Source organism: Pseudopodoces humilis, chromosome 5 (genome assembly GCF_049639895.1).
Source record: "Pseudopodoces humilis isolate 2021_Gansu_Grassland_sample_001 chromosome 5, ASM4963989v1, whole genome shotgun sequence".
Lineage (NCBI taxonomy): Eukaryota > Metazoa > Chordata > Aves > Passeriformes > Paridae > Pseudopodoces > Pseudopodoces humilis.
In genome coordinates this window covers 11,683,371-11,699,132 of record NC_142204.1, presented here as the reverse complement: position 1 = coordinate 11,699,132, position 15,762 = coordinate 11,683,371, and the positions used below count along the sequence as shown (strand labels likewise).

Genomic DNA, 15,762 nt, shown 5'->3' with positions numbered 1-15,762 from the left:
CTGTCAGAGATGCTCCAGGCCCTAAATCATCTCTGCAGCCTCTGCTGGCCCTGCTCCAGGAGCTCCCTGTCCCTCCTGTGCTGAGGAGCCCAGGGCTGGACACAGCTCTCCAGATGTGCCTGGCAGGGCTGGGCAGAGGGGCAGCATCACTCCCTGAGCTGCTGCTTTTCCTAATGCAAACCCCAGGATCCCCATGGGCTTCAATTTGCAAAGCCCCAGCCCATATTTATCCAGCCCATATAACCCATACAGCTGCTCCTCCTTATGAGAGGCTAACAACCCCAAGAACTCCTCAGAACTCCTGCTCCTGCATGTGTTGCTACTGCAGCATAAAACCAGGAACTAAATCTGATCTGAAACAGAAATGGGGCTTCATAAAAGACTTAGAAACCCCTCTTTTATTTCTTATCCAGCTGGCCGGATTTATCACAAAGGAGAATTTAACTGCATGTCAGAAAGGACAGTAAATGGAAGTTGGAAGGATACAGTGAGTATTTTTTTCACATAATTAGTTATTATAATACATGAAATACTTAGGTTACTGCAGTAAAAGCTCTTCTAATGATGCAAATCAGTCAGCATCTGACAGTATAATTCTAGAATATCTTTTTAGACTTGTTTTATGTACTCTATGCAGGTATGCAGGACAAAAGTGGGCTTTTTTCCTAAACTGTTAGCTGCAAGCTTGTACTATTCTGAGGACTAGACTGTTGTGCTGAGAAGAGACAAGGGATGCAGTCTCATAATGAATTTCAAAGAGTAGAGTTTCTCCTTTTAATCTGGGATGGTCTTCCATCAAAGGCAAGTGATGGATCTGGAGTGAGGCTGTGTGCTGGTTTATATGGAGTCTCTGCTGGAGGGAATCATCCTCAGCACCAGGAAAGGGGCTTTTCAGTTTTGCTTGACATCACTCCTTTGATGCAGTGGCCAAAGTGAGGCACTTCTCCAAGGTTTTCATCTCCAGTGAAATCCTGGCCCTTTGAAATCTATAACAAATCTGTCCCAGAGACAGCCCTCCCAAGACCTGCAAAGTTGGCTTCTCTTGACAAGAGAAAGCCTCCAACAGGAATCTTTTATGAACATCTCTCTGGGTGTGTTTTTTCTTTTGCTTCTGCTTCTCCTTGGGTGTATCTGCCAATAGAATTGGACCAATACTGCACATATAATGTATGACTGGTCTCTGATAATTTCAACTTCAGAATCCTTGGAGGGGCATAAAAAGTGGTCTTCAAAATATCCAGAGGTAAAATAATATTTTTTTAAAATTATTATTATTATTATTATTAAGATCACTCAAAAATTAAAAAAGAAAATTTCCAGCCAGGACAAGCTGTTACATTTTCACAATTTTATGCAAAATTTTTGAAACTCTTTGCCCTCAGTGCAGGTTTTTCCACTGTAAGACTCTCCTTGTTTTGAAATTAGGAATTTCAGTATGAAAAAACATGTAAATGCAACATGAAAGAAACGTGCAAAATATTGCCTGCCCATGGCTCTCCCCACCTCTACTTCCGTGGCAGCAATTTTTAAAAAAGCAAGGAATTTTTTGGGAAGTAGTCTATTAAACTGGAAACTAATTCTCTGATTGCCATGGAGGCTAATAACAGGAAAAGGCTGTTTTGTTTTACTTGGTTGTCTGAAACTGCAGATGCTTTCAGACTTCTTTATTGCTCTAAAGGAAGCAATAATGATGATTTGAGGATGACTGGATAACATCATTCATGGCTGTAGAGTTGCAAAGATCCCAGGATAAAGACACATGAATAAGCAGGTGGAAATGTGGGAGATGGTGAGATCTCAGTTTGCAAGCTGGGAAGGGGAGCATGCTGATAAACCCATCTGAGGTACTGGTAGAACACACCAACTTATATTTTAAAATCTCTGTGATTGGTGAGATTACCAAGAAAGAAAACCACAAATCTTTGTTATCAAAACCAATGAATATTGCAGGGCTTCAATAACATCATGTGACAGAATTATTGAAACCTTTAGAAACCAACAAACAATCAACTTTCTATGGTCAAAAGCATTTCAAGGTTCAATATGTCAGTTTTCATAAAGCAACTTCTCCATGTTAGGCAGTATGATCTCACAAATTGGTAAGGACAAAACCTGAACAAATGCAGACAGGAGACAGCTTGAAAAACACTCTTTAAAATGGGGACCATGTTCTCAGAAAGTTTCATCCTGACCTTATACCCGTTCAAGTTCATGACTGAGTCTTCTGAAACTCCTCTGCATTGGCTAAGCATGATGGCAATTAATGTGTAGGTGGAAATACCTTATCAGCCAGGAGAGGCTGGTGGAAGACATGGGAGCTGAGTTGTGTTCTGCATCTTTGTTTGAACATAACCATTCTCTGGAAAAAAAAAAAAAAAAAAGGCTTTCATTTCTTTTCAAGGCATTTTGAGCAGTTTATTTTGAAGCAGCTGTGAGACTGCCTGGGGTGTCTGTTTCAACAGTGCTGAAATTTCAGTGCCTCACACTAGAATTAAAAGTGACCCTCCTCTATTGTGAAGTCAAGGACTGGAATAGGAAATCAAAGAGTTCCCCTCTCTGCTAGCAGGGAAACATGCTTTCTCATTTAGAGGAAACAGGAGGGAATTGGGTTTCCATAGTGATTCATGAGGAAAGGACATGGTTACCTGGAAACAGGACTGCTCCTATCTGCTGGAAAAGCCATTCTTCTATTTGTTTATTGGTGATAGATCATAGCCAGCTCTTCACTCACACAGGAGTCTGGAGACTGGACCCAGAGCAGGTGCTCTGCATCTGATTTGAGCACAAGCAAGTAGAGGAAGACACTGAAAACTTTCAGCAGGACCTCCACTACCTAGAAATTACTACTTCTATTTGTAAATTAAGTCTTTATCATCAAAGGCTTCAGAAAAGTGACCACCAATTTCGAATGATTGCTGCAGTCACTGCCATCTGTGGCTGCATGAGAGCCATCACAGCATTTAGTACAGCAAGGCAGCTGTACCTGGGGAGGAAAATCTGTCTTCAGCCTTTGCAGTTGAATTTTACAGACGTTTACAGAGCTCACAGTGCCACTTGCTCTCCACATGACCCTTCCTCCCCTGCACCAGGGGTGTGGTGGGTCCTTCACTTCTCAGAGCAGAAGAATCAAGGAGGCAAGATTTTGAAAGACTATAGCAGGGATCTAAGGGAATAACTGGAACTTCTGGTTATCTGTGAGTTGCAAGTACTACCCAAGCATGTGAGTCAATGCAGGCAGGCATAACAACCACAAAACTGCGGCTCAAATGCAAAGAGTAAATTTATTTCATTCCCTCTGTCACCAGAGAATCCCAAAGCAGCACCTGAGTGGAGACACACAGGTGGGAATGCTGGCACTGTCAAGCTCAGTCCATCCCAGCTGTTTGCACCTATTTACCAAGGACAAGTTGTTTTCCACCATGCTGCAACCTCTCTGTTCTTTTTATGATCTCTGAGCTTTGATCCCCTCTCCCCTGAAAAAGGGAGCTCAGGCATGTCTGTGAGAGGGCCTCTGAGCCTCTCCAAACACCTACATTAGGTCTACACAGAGATTCTGCCTCTAAAAGCAGCCAGAGCATGAACAGCAATCAGCACAAAGGGTTTCCCACAGTTATTCTACAGGTTTTGGCATTCCCAGCTGCAGGGTCACTCAGCAAACCATTGTCCTCAACATTCTTCCAGTTTTACCCTTTTCCTCACAACACCAAGCATGATCACCTTCACAAAGGATTTTGTTCAAAGCACAGAAATATTCCTAGACATCTTGGAAAGTCTGCTAGCTGTCCAAGAAAAAATGGATTTTTAGCTAAACCTCTGGACTGTACCTCAGCTTCCAACTTTTTCATAAAGCTGCTAAGCACAGTCCTTGAAATATTTTCTTCCTCTGTTACAGACAATAAACTGCTGTTTTTCAGAATAAAGTCCTTCTTTCAGAACAAAATAATAAAAAAGTGAAGGATCAAGCAGACACCTATTTCCATAAACTCATTCTAAAAAAGCTGCAGACTAGAAGTGAAATTAGAACTGTAGACATAAACTTCTGGTCAGTCACACAAAGGGTCACCAGAACACTGTGGAGGGAAAGCATTCAAACTTGCCAAATTCAAAATTTGGCTAAAGAAAATAGTGAGGCTCAAAATCTGTGCCTCAAAAGCTTGTCTTGATATTTCTTGCTGTGAATTTTAAACAAAACACTTTAAACAAAACAACTTTAACATCATAGGAATGAGTCTGTATCCCTTTTCCAGTGCTATTGCCTAAGCCATGTTTGGAGGGTTGGTTGCTGTGGTACCACCAGCATAAGGAGGATCAGAGCTTGGCCGTAGGGGAACATAGCAGGCCGTAGGCTCCAGTCCCTTCTGCTCACGTTTTCCCATGGCTGTCACAGGAGACCCTAAAAGTCCTTCTAGCCTAGTATTTCCTTGCAATCCTGCTATCATTTTTCAGGATGGCAGTGAAGGTATGGAAAGTGGAATGACAACTTTAAGTCTTTTAAACTGGAAAGGAGCAGGAATACAGGTCCTGCACTTCCTGAATGCTTCACCTGTAGTGTGACGGAGCTGCACTCAGACTCTGTGCCTTCAAAGAAAGGTCAAACCCTTTATCAGCACTCAAAGGAAAAGTGAGAGGCACTGGAGAAAATGATACATTGTGCATCCTACCCTTCCCCAGGTACTTATCTGTGGATACTCATCTGTGCCCATATCTGAGGAGAAAGGGTTTTACAGATGTCCCTCTTGAAGGTGCTGCCCATGAGTTTTCCGCAGGGCCTGTCACAGACTGTGCTGCCTACTCTGAATCCTGGGCATGCACTTGCTTCATTCTCCTGAGCCCTTACACAGGGAACTTCATCTCTTAGCACAGCCTTGGTATTGCCTGCTGCAGACAGGCACCAGAAGTCCGTGCTCAGAACCAGCTTTAAACTTACGTGCTGCAAAACTGGGGATCTACGATATCTTTTTTGACCACACTTCTAACCTCCAGAGCATATTCTGCTGTGCTTCTGGCAGCTGTTTCCTTCCCATGCTGGAAAGAAGTCAACCTAAAGAATAAGAGTAGTATAGTGAAAGATCCTGTCTAAGATCTGAGGAATGCTCAAACCTGAGAGTGGTGTTGCCATTTTATGAACAAGGCTAAGATGAAGTCATAGTTAGGCAGCTACTTGCCCTACAAATACCTAATTCATCTTTTGGATCCCAGTAAAAACCTCAAAAAATCAGCCTAATATCTGTATTTTTTCTATTTATACAAAAACTTTCACAAAGCATAGAAGATACCCCCTCTCTCTTTCGCTTTCTCTCTGTTCATTTAATAACAGGAAAAAAATAGAAAAAACTCTCCAGGGCCCCATTAGTAAGTTAGAATTCTGAGCAGAGATAAAAGATGCCTTCTTGCATTTCATCCCTAACTCCTGGGTCTTTGTTTGGCTGTTGCTTAGGGATCAAGCAATTAAGTTGTTTTCACATCTCCCACAGAGACCCTGAGTCAGGGTCAGTATTCAATAAAAGCATGACAGTAATGAAGGCCCAAGAAACTTCAAGACTTGGGGACAAGGTGATTTACCCAAGGTCCCACAGAAGAGTAGTCAAATAAGAGGCTGCTACAGCTGTGACTACAGTCACACTGTGCCGCATACTCCCAGTGTGAGGCCCCAGTCCTGACGTGCTATACTAGTTATCAGTTCCTTGTAGAAACATAAATGCGTGTGCCAGAGCTTGACACATGCTGGTTTTCTTTATGATACTCAGTTTAACCACGGGAGAACAGCAAAGTTCTTGAAAACTGGTGCCCCATAATTCACTGGTCTTCAGAGAAAAAAGCATAGCCCTAAGAAATGGGAGAAAAATGTTTTAGCTTAAAGAAAAAAGCAGCAGCTAAGAAAATAGGGGTGAAGAAAGGCAGAGCTGAGCAGCAGGATAAGGCACCTTTCCAGTCTGGGAAACAACCCCCTACCACCACCACCAAGCACCACCCAGTGTGTAGTCAGAGATCCCTTGTAAAGGGATAAGATCCCAAATCTGAACAGGCAGGTGGAAGAAAGGAGGTGTCCACTTAATTTTCTGCTTATCCCTTCAAAACTCTCTTAGCCCTGATCACCTGAGTAGCTGAGACCATGGGCAGCTGCATCTACCAGTGCTGATTACATGGTCTCATCACCTTGGAGGAAATATTTAGGGTTATCTTGAGTTTTTCAGAGTGTTCTCATTCTCTAGGAGCCAGGCCCTGCAGATTCTGCTTAATATTAACTTTAATGCCATTTCTTGTCAGTTCAGGAAAAAAGGTAAGCCTGTGAGCTTAAGGTAAGATTGTGAGCTGGTTTCACTCGGAGCCTTTTTGCCTCAGGTTCTAATTTCAGAATCAGCCTTAATTTAAGATCTTTTTGACAGAAATATTTGAAATCCTTCTAAAACAAACAGAAAAAACCAGATCTATCTGGATGTATAATGAAGAAAACTAATCAGATTGAGTTCTGAAACACTATTAACTTATTGCTCTATTACACAGTTTTCTGGTAGTTTACAAGAGCTCCTTTATACTATAATTATTTACTTCTTTGTTTTTTTGTTTGTCTATAAAAAAACTCCACCACACAATATGTCTCAGACATATTCTTATGGCAATCACTTTCCTAGAATTATTTTATGCTCCAAAATGGAAATGTTTCCATTTATCTACTTAAAGTTAAGTGTAAATGTTCCACAATTCTTTTTCTTTTGGCAAAGATAAAAAAGATTTTAGATTGAGTACCAACAGTACTTATTCATACTTACATATATTGTTACATATTTATTTGTAGATGTGTATTTGTACCTTAGGAAATTGATCTCCTAAATAGTTTCTTTAGTACCATAATATGCTTAAAAACCTCCCATCAGTCTAAACGAAGGATGTTATTTTCTTTAAATATTTTTCTTCCAGTATCACTCAAAAAGAGAACACTGAATGTGAGAAGTATGTGCTACTCCTAGTGTGTTTCTGCAGTCTTTTAGAGTCACTGCAACTCAGTTATAAGGATGCCATTTATTTTTAATTTTTTTCAGTTTACTGTTGAGACATAGCAGGGTTTGATTTTTCTTCCAGTGAGGCAAATTGGCAGGGATTAGAAAAAGACAGGTTCTTGGAAAAATAAACAAGCCCAAGAACTTTGCCAGTTTCTACAGGCCCTACCACCACCACTGCTAAGTGTGTAACTCTCCAATAACTGTGTTTGAAAGCTTTGGGCAGGTACAGACACAGAAGTCATTACTGTCACTCAGACCCCTTGGAGCTGGCACAAGACAAATTCGTGTGCATCAGTTACTGAAGGTGTTATCTGCTAATTGATTCACTCAGCACAATGTCAGGCTTTGAGTTTAGTCCCCAGTCCCTTGTTGTTTTCATATCAGGCAGCACCACGACACTGGGGGTGCAGAGACGATGTGTGTGGAGCAGAGTACACGGGGGACAAAAGGGCATCCCAGATATCTGAACACAGGAAAATGGCATTTATTCTTTCAGCCGGTGGCAAATATAAAAAAATAAATAAAAATAAAATGAAAGGTTATATTTCTCTCTGGCTGAATAGAAGAACACAAACAGATTTGAGGTAAAATGTCCAAAGCTGCATCTTTGAGGAATTTCACAAAGAAATAGAAAGACATTTTGCAAGACGTCAGTTATAGATGACAATATAGTATTGGCTTTTGCATTTATGTATTAGCTTCCGCCCATTATTAATCACAAAGATTTTGATATGGTACAATTTATGTTTCCTTTTAACTGCTTTCTAGTATAATATAATCTGTCAGTTTATGTATGCACCATATAGTTTATAAAAATAGTAGTGTAGTGAATATATGATATTATAGGCCTTAACTAAACACTGGGTGCTAAAATACCTTTATGTAACAGAAATAGCTGGTGTAAAGTAATCATGTTAAACCCCTTTCCCCGGTGACTGAATTCTCCTAGTGATAAGATAATTGTGACACAAACCAGAGCACCGAAGGACAATTAGAAAAAATACCATGTAAAATTTAAGGAGGACATACTAAATCCTTATCAGAGGACATAAACCCACAGGATGCAGACACAAGAAGAAATAAAATACATTAACTTGACACACAGGATGTCATGCAGATAAACCAGAGTATGAAGAAACCAAACAGAAGAATTCCTGTAATATCAAACAGTTCATAAGAATGTGTGAATAATGTATGGCCCTTTTGAATAAGCATGTATCTCAGTACCATAACAGTATAAAGGTAACACTGTTGGGGACTACCAGTGTGTTCTTTGCCTGTTTACCAGGAGCACCCCAGCGCTGGACTTTTGTCTCATATTCTATCCCTTATTAAACTTTTTAAAAATTCTAAAGTGTGAACTTTGTTTTTCACAGGTCTTACTGTTGAGGTAGTCCAGGATTTTCTCTGCAATGTCTTCTTCATCTCCAGCCATCTGTTTTGCTGAGTGCTAATTCCTCTTTCCTCAGCAACATCCACACTATTTGTATTGACTTGTGAGACATCAAACCAGCAGCTGCTGCAGCAAACTGAATAATTCGAGCGGCATAAGCAGGCACTTCCTCCCTGATCCATTTATGGACCAGTCAATCTTCAGACCTCCTTTAAAGGCCTCTGATCTTAAGCAGGAGGGATTGAGGTGCCTGCACTGCCTTGAGAGGTATGTGGGCTTCAAAAACACTCACTTTGTAGGCCCAACCTAGTCCTGACAAAGCTCCTTACACTTTGAGTCCCAAAGTGATCTTTTACTCCTGCTTTGATGTGGACAGCTTCTGCCCCGAGCTGCTTTGGTCGTGTCTTAGGGAGGCACACCTCCAGGTATGTGCACCTGGAGAAGATGTGCTGAGCTGCTGCAGCAAAGCCAGGATCTACACCTGTAGTGAGGCGACCAGGGTAGTGTTACCGCTGAAGATGAATAGATCATGCGGACACAGGTCAAGGTGTGCTGAAAGAAAGAGCAGAGTTTATTTTTCCCCCCAGGATTTATAGGTTTCTGACCACGGCCAGGGATTGGGTGGTCAGGATAATACTTTCCCAACTGCACTGGCTGTGAGAAATGTCCATCACAAGACATGTATCAGAAAGAATGTACACATATCTATGTTTACAGTTATTGTCCTGGGAAAGACTGTAGAAAACTATGTTAGCAAGCTCAGAAGCTGAGTTTTCAGGGCGACAGGGTAGGATGGGCCTGGATACACTGGAAACCACGGTATATTTTAGGTGTTTATCTGCCACTGTCTGCTCTGAACCTGAATTCCATGCTTCTTGCAAGCACTGGTAACACCCTTAAGCTCCATTAACAGGAAGCAGAGGTGCAGACAAAAATAATGTCCTGTCTGAAGTCAGATCAGCAGTGGCCATTAGCACATTGCTAATGCCTTCCTGCACTTTTCCTTATGCAGAGATAGCTGGGTTTGTTCCTCTTTCTCAGCTTTGTCTGAGCACAGTGCAAAGTTCCAGGATGTCACAGAATTGTCAAAAGGCAGTCAAGATTTATTGAGTGGTCACAGATCTTTTATAGCACGGCATCTTAATGGTTCTTCCTCTCCTAAAAATTCTGAACAAAAATTAACTAAGGAAAGTTTGCTTTTTGCAGTGCAATAAGCCAGAAGTGGAGGGGCAGGCAGTGATCTCTGCTCTGTGTGACCAGAGACAGGACCTAAGGGAACAGCTGGAGCTGTGTCAGGGGAGGTTTAGGCTGGTTATCAGGAAAAATTCTTACCTCAGTGGGTGCTAGGGCACTGAACAGGGTCCCCAGGGAATGGTCATAGCCCCAAGGCTGCCAGAGCTCCAGGAACGTTTGGACAACGCTCTCAGGGACGGGGGGGGGCATTGTTAGGGTGTCTTGGCCAGGGAGAGGAGATGGACTGGATGATCCTTGTGGGCTCCTTCTAGCTCAGGATTTTCTGAGATACGTGGTTTTGATAAATTGTCCTCATGAGCACAGCTTTCTGCTTCTGTTATTCACATAATTTACAGCTCCCCAGTGAGCAGACTGCCATAAGCAATGAAAGACACTCAAGTATGCTGTGAAAGTGTTAAGCAAAAGAAGAAGGGGGGGTGGGGGGAAGCAACCTGAAAAAAATATCCAAATGTAATCAGAACAGAGTGGTGGTTTTGACATGGTATCAGTAACTCCTCTTATTATGAGAAGATATTCAGATGTAATCAGGCTCCATATCACAGAAAATCAGAACTAATAACTGATGCAAATGTGTGCAGGCTGGAGATAAAATGTTCTCAGGGTTTTGTCTATTAAGTGTGAGGACAGCCTCACAGAGCTGGCAAAGGCTTTGAAAGGTCAGAGTACTCTACTGATTGATAATAACTACCTACTTGCAACTGACAAGCTTTCCTTCTTGTTGTATGAGTTTGCTTTCCTTATAATACATTTAGCCCCTCTGCTTTCTTTAACAAACCTGCACTTGTTAAATACTGAGATGGAACATTCCTGAAAAGCTTGTTTATGTGAGGTTGATTTCAAGGACTGGATTTGTGATTGCACTCAAATCTACCCACTAAACCACTGATGACTGAGTCATTAGTCAGAGCCTCTGCTGTCTCACACCTGACACCTGTGATTCTCAATCACTTATAGAGAGCAAAATACTGTCATGAAATGGTTCCAAAGATCTTGATTTGGCAACATTTTTACAGGTAAAAAAAATGTGAAGAAAGCAAATTCACATTCTGTTTACCAAATTATTTGGGGCTTTTGGTTCAGTTCTTCTCCATCCCATCCTGGTAGCAGCTGTTACTTAGGAGTGCCTAAAATCCCAGGAGAAATCAGGGCCCCTCAGTTGATTTCAGCCTATAAGAATATTGACAGGTCAAATAATAAACACAGAAACCACGTACTCCATATTCTATTGCTTATATAATGACTGTTTCCCATGTTCTTTTGACCATTCATACTAGCACTGCTGCATCATCTTCATTCCTTCAAACTGATGTTAAATAAAGTGGATGATGAGAGGCAGAATGAGAAAGTGAGAGAAAGAAGAATCAATTCAGTTAATTAATGGATGACAAATTAAGTGAGTAAAAAAGTAGCTTCACAGTTGCAAGGGATTTCAAATTTAGAAAGGAGGCTGAAGAGGAATAAGGGGGGTACCAGACCTTGTAAAATATGATTAGGTTGTCTAATCTAGAGAAAGCAAACAACAGTAGAATTTGAAAAGTAAGGGTCACATTATGACTTTGGCTTTCTACCACAGAGCTCTGCAGGAAGAGACATGGACCTGGGCAAGAGAAGACACTGGCAAAACCTCCTGGAGCTGTTGTTGGTTTGCTGGGAGAGATGAGGTAAGTCCTTTTACCTTTTTACCAGGTGGATTTCCTAAAAAAATGAAGTTTGTACAGCTCTGTTCCCTTTGCCTGACACCTCAGGAATTTCCTTGGCCATTTTCCAGCACAGGTGACAGAGAGGAGCCTCCAAAGATGATGTACCCCCTAAAGTTTCATGAAGACAGTTGTGCTGTGTTAAAGAAAGTCTTATCATTCCAGCCTGTGACTGAATACCCAAGTATGATTTCAATCCCAGAGAAGAAGCCAGATATTACAGACAGATGTTAAGGAGTGGCCACCCACAGAAGTATTTTTTCTTTTTCTGTCCTTAATTTTCATTCACATGTCCTTCTTATCTAGATTTTGAGTCCCATGAGACACCTGACTGTTGTTTTATCTTTAGACCACAGCATTGCTGGGAACCCCAGTCTGCCCAGATCTTCCCTGTGATGCACCTCATAACACAAAACTATGTTCACCTCACCGAAGAAGTAAGAGTAAAATTTCACTAAAAAATAACATTATTTATAGAAAACACAGCACAAGAAACAAACACACCAAAACCTTGGGGTGACAAACAGAATTTTAAGTATTCATGAGTGAGACTGTATCCCAAATTCATTTCACAGATGTGGCAATTGTGTCCAAATAATTTAGCACACCTTGAAAGCCTGGTGACCTGCCTGCTCCATGACTTCATCCACAGTGTTCAGTGTTGTGCTATTGTAAAAACTGTGTGAAAATAAAAATGATAAGTCTGTCCCTACAAGAATTAAACAGCCATCCTTGGAGGTAATTGAAGAGCTGGTGTGGGCATTCTGCATTGCCTTCACAGATCTAGGAAATGGGTTAGCGCTATAGTGTTGTAAGGATGATTTTGAAAAACAAAATAGATTAATTGAAAGATAAGGAAGTGATAGATTAAGAAGAGAAATTCACCCTTATAATAATTTTATTATTTTCCTGTTCGTTAGGTACAAATTTGAACACCGACTAATAAATCATACTGCTGTTAAGCCAGATGATTTTAGCATGAATTAATTCACTGAAAAGTTTTATCTACTTCAATTTTAATGGAATTTAACACATAATCAACTGAGTATTTTTTTACTAAAGCCTTCTCACAGTACTAGTGGGAGCAAGAAGTGCCCCACTTCTTGAAAAGAAGAGAAACTTCTTGAGTTGTATTTAAAATATAGTGCATTTTTTCTAAGTCCAGGTGAAGGAAAGATTTTCAGTTAAGAATACCATAAAAAAACCCCCTCATAATCCTGAAAGTATTTCAACACAAGTATTACCTAGGACACCCCTGATCTTTAGCTGGGAAAAATCTCTCCTTACACCTCATAGGAAGATGATTCTAGGAAAGATTTATTATTTTGATAGAAGAAACATTTTAGTATTTGCCTTTAAATAACTCAGTTCAGTTTTCAATTCTCATAAAACTAATTCTTTACTTAAAGAAAAGAATCTGAAATTTCGAGAATATGTTGTTTTGTTCCTCTGTAAGAGAGAGGTTTAGCATTTGCCTGAACTGCAAAGCTCTTCTGCAGCTGAATTGTAGAACTGTAAACTATCCCTTTTAACTGGAGAGACAAATCAAGGGTATCATCACACAGAAGAGAAAGAGGGTTAATAGTTTGCCATGAAGCACTTTGGAACTGTATGAATTTGACATCTACTATGTGATACCATTAAGCACAGTGTTACTGCAGGATTATTTTATTTAAAAGTTCTCACTGCACAATTTAGCTTTCCATAAAATAATTTATATGGATGAATTGAAGGCAAAAGCTACACATATTGGTGCCATAAGGCATTGGATCCCCTTAGCAAATGCACTACACAGTTGAACATTAAAGTTTTCTCTTTGAACGGGATGAGTGAATAATGCCATGAACTTTTCAATTGTTTGCCATAAACTGAAAGATTCAGCAACTGAATGAGGTCAATGTCATTCAGCTGCTACCTTTTTTTACAAATTTGTTCTAAATTGTGAAAATAATTGTTTCTGACTAAGCTTCATCAAGCTGAAAGCAAAACTGCCTGTCCCATTTTTTTCCCTATCCATCAAAATACCTGCGCATGGCAAATTATAAGAGCTATGCTTCACGTTCTTGGAGTTTATATAGCTTAAGTGGGTGTCACAGTAAATAGTGAATGCACATAAATCCTTTTGTTCTAAAGGGGTTTAGCAGAAGAAAATTGAGTGTTTTACAGAGGCAGTTTTAACAGGCAACTTGTTTTGGGGCAATTCTAATAACTCTAAAAAAAGACTGAAATGAAAGAATGTGATAGAACTATGCAGCTATCAAGCCTTTTGCTGTTAACCTTTGTAATTATAAAAATCTTACTTTCCCCTTAATCCTGTCACAAACATGAACCACTCTAAACATAACTTGCTGTGTTCCAGGTTATCAGGAGATATTACTCAGCAATGCTTTTAGCACTTTAATGAATTGCATTGATTTTACTGAGCCTCATTTCTCTCAAGGGTGTAGAACCACAGAACCACTGGGTTGGAAAAGCCCTCCAAGATCACCAAGTCCACCCTGAGACCAGTCAATCCCCACCTTGTCACTCATCCAAGAGAACTGAGTGCCACATCCATTTGTTCCTTGATCACCTCCAGAGATGGAGATCCCACCCCCTCCCTGGGCAGCCCCTTCCAATGCCTGACCACCCTTGCCATGAAGAAATTCCTCCTGATGTCCAACCTAAACCTCCCCTAGCACAGCTTGAGGCCATTGCCTTTTGTCCTGTCCCTTGTTCCCTGGGAGCAGAGCCCCAGCTGTCCCCTCCTGTCAGGGAGTTGTGCAGAGCCAGAAGGTTCCCCCTGAGCCTCCTTTTCTCCAGGCTGAGCCCCTTTCCCAGCTCCTTCAGCCCCTCCTGGTGCTCCAAACCCTTCCCCAGCTCCATTCCCTTCTCTGGACACGCTCCAGCCCCTCAATGTCCATCTTGTCCTGAGGTTCCCAAGCTGCCCCAGGATCTGAGGTGTGGCCCCAGCAGTGCCCAGCACAGGGACAGTCACTGCCCTGGCCCTGCTGCCACACCACGGCTGGCACAGCTCAGGTGCCTTTGGCCTCTTGCCCTGCTGGGCTCCTGTCCAGCCGCTGTCCCCAGCACCCCCAGGGCCTTTCCCAGCTTTCCAGCCCCTCTGCCCCAGCCTGGAGCTGCAGGGGTTGGTGTGAGCCAAGGGCAGCACCCAGGACCTGGCCTTGTTGACCCTCAGACCACTGGCCTGGGCCAATGGATCCAGCCTGTCCAGATCCCCCTGCAGAGCCTTCCTGCCCCCAGCAGATCCGCACTCCCACCTAGCTGGGTGTCATCTGAGAAATGGCTGAGGGGGCACTCAATCCCCTTGTTCTGATCAAAGATAAAGATATTAAACAGGACTGGCCCCAGTGCTGAGCTCTGGGGACTCCACTGGTGCCTCGCCACCAGCTGCATGGGACACCATTCACTACCACAGGATGTGGCTATGGATGCTTTACCCTGAGGTATAATTGAGGAACAGTTTTTGATGTCCAAAATTTCCCTAGACTGTAGACAGCAGCAAATATTTCAGTGTTTTCTACTGGATCGAGCTTTAATTGAAAGGATAAAAATTAATGCAGGAACCTTTTTCTATCTTCTTATAACAGTTCTCTAAATCTGACTCCTCATCTCATTAACTGCCTTAAGTTACAATATAAATACAAATATTTGAGGGTGGAAGGTTATTATCTTCTCCCTTCATGACATAAGTAGATTGCATGGGTACATCACTGTCCACTGGAAGTACTAACGTTATTGTGGAGCAAATTAATTGCTTAATTCCACTCTCTAAGCTTCCAGCTAATTAGCAGAATAGCACTAAGCATTAGTTACCAGCTCTACAGTATTTCTTTGAAGTGTTGCTCACTTTGTTCATTTTCTATGAAGTCATAGCTATTCCCAAAAATAAACTCTCAGCATCAAATGGCATTTAAGAATTTAAGCATAAATGGAGGTATTTCAGATTTCATATCAACCAAATTGTACATTCAAATAATCCTAATCCCAAGATTAGCTGTACTTCTGGAAAATATTTCAGTATATAAACACAGCATAGATGCATGATACAAAGGGTAAATTATTCTGTGGTCTCCAAAGAAATTGTGCAATTCCTTTGAATTACACAGAGTGTTTAATCAAATAGCAGAAGTTCAACAAACTGTATTATATGACTCATAAACTTACTTTTCTTTGGAGAATACTGTTGATAGTACCTAAATAACACAGTTAGTTCTCTGGGATGCAACCACTGCATGCTGATTTCTCTTCTTCAGTTGTCTTCCAGTTCACTGCCGTCTTTCCAGCATTGCTGGAACTGAAATAAAAATTCTATCAATTCACATTTTAAAAACTTTTAAATAATTTCATCTCTATAGTGTTTATTTATTCCATGCCTTATATTTCAAAAATATCAATGTGCTTTCTTTCTTCATCC

General features: G+C 41.2%; 1 long non-coding RNA gene across 1 annotated transcript; it reads left to right on the top strand.

Annotated features, from left to right (window-relative positions):
- Window positions 1-6,170: 6,170 nt before the first annotated feature.
- On the top strand, window positions 6,171-11,977 carry LOC148184273 (uncharacterized). Its single transcript, XR_015772587.1, has 4 exons — window positions 6,171-6,280; window positions 8,378-8,661; window positions 11,222-11,309; window positions 11,417-11,977. It is a non-coding gene; the product is annotated as an uncharacterized LOC148184273 (long non-coding RNA).
- The last annotated feature ends 3,785 nt before the right edge of the window (window positions 11,978-15,762 follow it).